Source organism: Lactuca serriola, chromosome 8 (assembly GCF_051521515.1).
Source record: "Lactuca serriola cultivar US96UC23 chromosome 8, Lser_US96UC23_V15, whole genome shotgun sequence".
Taxonomy (NCBI): domain Eukaryota; kingdom Viridiplantae; phylum Streptophyta; class Magnoliopsida; order Asterales; family Asteraceae; genus Lactuca; species Lactuca serriola.
The window spans coordinates 228750328-228756977 of NC_136415.1; the positions used below are offsets into that span (position 1 = coordinate 228750328).

Consider the following 6650-nt stretch of genomic DNA (forward strand, 5'->3'; position numbering starts at 1 on the left):
AAAGAGAAAGCAAACCAGGATTCTTGATGGGGTCTCATTTAGGTTATCTTCATCCAAAAGCTCCAACAATGATTCTACAGTCAAACTATCAGCTGTTGAAAACCAAATCATAATGTAAATTTACAATTATAAAAACTAGTCCATTAAAATTGGATTGGTGTCTGGCCTCTTGAATCAGGAACATTTACATTGGCACCATACTGTAAGAGCAGCTCAATCATCCCCTGGAATTCCTCCATGCCAAGTCCTTGCGCTTCACTTGTGCCTGCTACGGCTGCCATTGATGAGATTGAGATTGAATCACTACCCCCTGGGCTCGGGTCTTGCAACAGCATTGCCTTAGCAAGGGTTAGAGAAGAATTATAGGAATCCTGCATGTAAATCTGTATGCATATGCACACCCATATAGATTTACTTATTTTAAAAATGAATGAGAGTTCTCAGTTTAATTATTTAAAAATGGGTCTACTTGGGTTATCTTTTCCCTCCAACAAGTCAAATTGGTAGCATTGCAAATTAACTACCAGTAGTCACTTCCCATACGTTTTCTTCAATTCCCAATGACGTTTTCTTTCGATTATGTATTGAAAAGCGTGCTTAGCAATCAGATAAAAACCAAATGCAGCAAAAATCATTGGAGCATACTTGTACCATCTGGAAAAGGAAGAATTCAGTAAACAGAAGTAGAAATAAATTTTAATGTTATTATAAACATGAAAGAAGCTTCCTGCATTTTGAATTTAGTCATAAAATGCTAGAAACTCTCTTTAAAAACAAATTGAGAAAAATAAAGCAATATATAACCAATATGCACACACGTGAAAATATTGATTGATATTAAATAACCTGGCCCATTTCACAATATTTGCAATGAGTTGATTGATGGTTTTGTGAGAGACATAATTTGGGCCTTTGAGGGGTCGTTGGATCCGAACTGTTCCAATGTCATCTTTAATAGCATGCATTTCAGGTGAAGACTCAAACTGATAGTTGTTTAAATATACAAGAATCGAACCAAAAAAATAACATCAACTCTTATAAAAATAGATATTAAGCAAATTATTAAATATAATTATAATCATTATGAACAGTAAACGTTATATACTAACAATGTTCTCCCTTCACCCACTTAAAACTTATTCACAAAGCACATAAAAAAGGTTTCCTATTAGTTAAATTTTATATGGTCGGCTACCAAATGGATGTATTAAACAAGTTAACACATACCTCACCAACAACAGTTAATGGAGTGCCTGTTGGAAGAACACGTTCAATTCTCTTGACTCCAAGCATCTACAAAACAATGACATTATAAGCCATACTTAGCATCATGAATTCATTTATATGCATACATAAAAATAATGTAACAAATCAAGACATTCCATACCTTGAGACCTTGTAGATAATCTAATGTTCCACGAACAAGTGATCGTCCTGACTCCTCAAATACTTCACTTCCAACAGTTAACACCAAACCAGCAGAGTCTTGAATCCATGAACCAACATCATATGTTTCAAAAAGTGTTGCTCTGCCTAAAAATGATAATAGAGAAAGCTGCCATATTGTCATGCCATCAACTTCTTTATAAAGCATTGACATTTGTACATGAAAAATGAAGAAATAACAAGACACAAGTGTATGCAATTCAAAAGGCTCATTACCGTTTCCTCCACAATTACTCCTATCAAACCACTATACTTGCAGTTGATAGGAGTATCTGAACCAACTCTACCAGATATTGTCACGACAAAAGGCTCAGATTTGTGTATAAACGTTATTAGACATTAAAATTGTTTTGAATTTTGAATCTTAAGTGTATAAACTTCAGTGACAAATCTGATCAATCTGGTTTATGTTAAAACTTTCTGAATCTTAAGCAGCCTCACGTGTGACTGATATTAATTTGATCACGAATGCATAATATATATATATATATATATATATATATATATATATATATATATATATATATATATATATATATATATATATATATAAATATGTATGTATATCCACACCCATACAGATTCAAACACATTGAGAGATTTAGATAGAAGGAGCTAACCAATTTTTTTGCAGAGCTTGAGATACGTTTTGCAACTTAGATGTAGACTAAAGAAAACCTTGTCTGGTAGAATCGATTTGAGAGTGAGTGTTGGATTTATTGCTTCCGGTTTGCTTACCCTTTGGTTACCCTAGTCGATCGATTCAAGCTTTCATGAAAAACCCTAGGTCGCGACCGATAGAGACAAGAAGGATTGGGCGAAGGTAGGATGGGATCCGATTTCAAAGAGTAAAATAGATTTCACTGAAAACCCTTTCCTAGTTTGCTTGACCTTTGGCTACCTCAGTCGATCAATTCAAGCTTTCAATAAAAACCCTAGGTAGCGACCGAGAGAAACAATAGGGAAAGGAAGGAGCATCGATAGTTAGGGCAAGAGGGAAGAAGTAGGCGGCAAGTAAAGGAGAAAAAGATGGCGGGGTGTTTAATTTTTTAGGATTCATTTTCCCCCTCTATTAAAGGATGGAACGCGCGTTCCATTAAAATTTATAAAGCGACATCATTAGAGGACGCACATTTTATTATAGATGCCCTCCATGTTTTTAATTTTTTTTGTTGGACATTATTTTTAGGGCGCGCACAAATGAGTGTTCTCTATCCTTCAAATTTTGCAAAACTAACATTATTTTTTAGGGCACGCACAAATGCGCATCCTCTATCAGCGAGTGTCATTGTTTGCGCGTCATTAAAGGGCTGTTTTCTAGTAGTGAAGGTTTCAAGAACTAATCAAGAGTTAACCAGTAGTTAATCACTAGCACACGACTTGAGGTTCGTAACCTATCATGTGGACATATTATTGTCTTTGTGCCATTCCGGTTAAGTTAACTATGCATGTGAGTTCTACGTGTTCTCAATTGAGTGCATAAAGGCAAAGCACCTTAATCAATGAAAGTTCATTGATCTATATGGGTGAGCTGCTAAACAACTTGGAAGACATGGTAGGCCCTTGTGCTGCCAGGTGGCAAGAAATTAAGATTGAACAAGTTCAGTCCATATGAGTTTGGGTTTGTCACAAACCTTGTGTTGTGATTATGGTTATGACAAATTCACATGGATATAAACACATACACAATAAAATGTAAGTGACAAGGTTTCTCTCCATTTCATGAAAATGATTGTGAGGAAACGCTTTTACTAAGAAGATTTTAAGGAGATAGCGATTATGATATTTGTGTTCTCGAATTCGATTATGATTATGACATCCCTCTTCATAGTTCGAATTGTGAGAAATGGCAAATAGTTTAAACATTTAAGACTTATTGTTTCAGGTTCGGAAATTGTTTAGACATGCATATGAGCTTTCTAAAAGGTGTATGAGCATAGATAAAAGCTTATCAAAGTGACTTGTATCAGAATCTAAACTTTGGTTAAGGAAGTCAATAAGTATTGATTTCTAGAAGTCCAACTGATTTCTGAATACATGTCAAAGCTAGTGGGAGCATAAGTTTTATGTTGGTAAGGAGATAATTATCATGTTAGTGGGAGCATGATGATTATGTTAAGTGTTGTGAGCTAGAAATATTAATTATAGAAAACCAAAGTCTCAATTCACAAGTTGTAGAGGTTGAAAAGTTGTTTTGTTATAATTAAGGGAGAGAAACCTATAGTTCATTTCAAATCTAAAAGCTTAGATCGAGAAATTTTAATCAAGCTTAGTCATGGACATATATGAATGTTATGTTGAAAGGGTTCAACATAAGGGAATTCTATATATATGTTAATATTATAGCAAGAGACTGGTAAAGTATCATTTCCTTATGTAGGACATTATGTATCGTATCCCATACGCTTCGGGTATAGGATCGATTGCATATGTTGTAATATTCAATCGTTTTGATTTTCTAAATGACTAGGGCATTAAGAGGGAAAAAAGAACCAGGACCGGATATGACTAAAATAATTAAACAACTGTCAGGGACAATCTAAGGTTCGCTAATGATTGGTCGCTAGTGGGCAGTTGGAAGTAAAGTATTGAATGGAACATATTGGCATTATTATAAATAGATAGGATTCTATTAAGAATGAGTTGTCATATGGCAAATATGGAAACATTTCCATAATAGGAGTTGGATATTAAGAATCTATGTAGATTAGAAACTTTTATGCAAAACGGATGTTCAAAGGAATGTACTTTGAATTTGAGACTTCGCTTTCGTGGAATTGTCTTGTAACAATCTCCAATGGTGCACTTTGTAATGTCATTGACAAAGTATTTGTGATTTTGATGCTATGAAATTACTAAAGGATCATTACATAAAATGTTAGGATCTAACATATTCTAATAGTGGTAAGAGTTTGGTATTATTACACTTATAATAAGGATTAGGAATTGTGAGATGATTGTCATTAGAAGTGTGTTCAATTGATCTATTTCACAAAGTAAGGACCATATATAAACATAGTATGCATGCGTGGAGCATGGGATAACTATTGTTTCAATTTAAGTATTAAGTTGATTACTCAAAACATTATACAATGAATAATGTATAATCAATATGGTGATTAAATAAAAGGTGTTTTATTTATGCTCACAAGTTTGAGTCCATATTGGATTCGATTATTCTTGTGTTTCACTTCGCATGTTTTGAATTTCCGAATAACTAGGTTATCCAAACATCCACAGTCAATCATACTTTGGAAGTAGGTAATGAGGTAAGACTGTCATGAATCTGACTGTAGATTGTCTAAAGTGTTTAGACATAGCAAAAGTCTACTGCAGTGTTCATGAGTGCTCCTGAAATAAGATTTTAGTATTGAATTAAACCCACGCTCACATGAATCACTTCATGGATTTTATCACGAGTGATTGTGAGACGATAATATCTTATATTCTTGAAACGGAGAGATATGGGTTATTTTTTGCGAGTTGGTTGTACATTGATAATGTGTAAACGCATCAGTAACTTGTTGTTATAAAATGTATTGTTGTGTGTGATTTGATGAGTGAATAGTGCAAGCATATAAGTCGAATTTTATCCGTTCCTTTTACCCAAAGTTGGATAAAAGTGATATCTGTGAGTCCCTTGATAATTTAGTGATGACACCGTAAAGCTCTTGGCCAAGCCTGGACTGATTTGATTTGTTCAGTTAGTCAGTCGTCATAAATCGGAATCGGGAAACAACACATAGACAGAGAGAATGCTTATAATCCATAACTCATGTCTATAAGATATCTTGAGAATGGAGGAATATATGATCCCTTATCTAAAGGACGTTTTGCTGATAAGATCAGGGTTCTACAGCGGCTTTTGAGAGATACGATTGTTAATCAGATTCTGAAGTCGTACTTGCAATAATAGTTATTAAATTTATCTAAGTGGGAGATTGTTGGATTAGGTGTCTAAGCCCATAACTATTATTGGTATTACTTGATTTGATTATGAGCATGATCCTTTTGGGTTGCCTTTACTCATGCAACTTAATAGGATGACAAGAGGAAAGAGAGAGAGAGAGAGAGAGAGAGAGAGAGAGAGAGTAGAATGTATTATGTGAATAATAAATTTGTACTAAAAAAGGTTTTATTAATATATTAATATATTATTTGGAAATCATATTATTTAATTATTATTGATCAGAAATTAATTTGGAATTAATTTAGTGGTCAAAAGAGACTGATTAAATAATTGGGGACTGATATTGTAATTATCTGATAGTTGCAATTTGGGTTGTGGACTCCTTATTGAAGGGTGGACGAATTCTATGGGAAGCCCCTAAGGAATTCGTCCAAGGGGCCTTCTAGAAGGGTTCTATGGGTTGCTTAAGTACTAAGCAGTCATATTAGGGTTTCCATCTAAAACCATATCCGCCACAAGTATAAATAGACCCCATACAAAGGTATTTTTGGCCAAGCTTTATGAAACCATAAGAGTGGCGAAAATCCTTCTCACCAAGTCATCCTTTGCATTGAGTGTTTGTGACTTCATTAGAAGTGCGACACTTGTGGCACCAGGCTTTCAGAAGTCAAGATCAAGAAGGATTGTTCTTGTTATTACTATATAACAAGTAATGTAAGATTCCATACATATGAATTTCGTTCTTAGACATGTTAGATTAGGGTTTATGCTTTGGAAGATTGTTTGCATGCATAACTTGAGGAAAACCTAGATCCAAAACATTAGGGTTGCATGCACACCATAGGAATGATGTTATGCTCAAAACATATCAGAAATGTGCTAACTATATCATAGACTTTATGATGAATGCTTGAAAGAGCTAAGAGTAACAATTTTTTAAAGATTTAAAGTTCTGTTGTCAAGAGTTTTGAATAAAAATAGTTAAAATGTTTTAAAAGATATTTGGAGAAATCATCATAGGTCAATGATTGAGTTAATCCATGAGTAAGCATGTGGTGAAGTCCCAATATTACTCACTCGACATTTTCAATGCCTAACCTATTACTTTTAACATGTATTAAGGTTCTAGTAGCAATTAAGGAATAGAGGATGCGAGATATTTTGAAGGTCACTGTGATGTAGTGGTATTTTTTTATGTAACGATGTTTTAATTGTTAACCCTCATTTGTAACCATTTGAAACTAAAACTGTTTTGTTAAACTTGAAGAATTTTGGGATTGATTTCCGCAATTGA

At 33.9% G+C, this 6650-nt stretch overlaps 1 pseudogene across 1 annotated transcript; it reads right to left on the reverse strand.

Moving 5' to 3' along the window:
• On the reverse strand, positions 1 to 2927 carry LOC145067917 (E3 ubiquitin-protein ligase SP1-like; annotated as a pseudogene). Its single transcript, XR_013688904.1, has 7 exons — positions 2908 to 2927; positions 2816 to 2840; positions 1663 to 1755; positions 1388 to 1533; positions 1228 to 1293; positions 847 to 977; positions 1 to 654 (listed from the first exon to the last, which is right to left on the reverse strand). The product of XR_013688904.1 is annotated as an E3 ubiquitin-protein ligase SP1-like (transcript).
• Positions 2928 to 6650: the final 3723 nt, after the last annotated feature.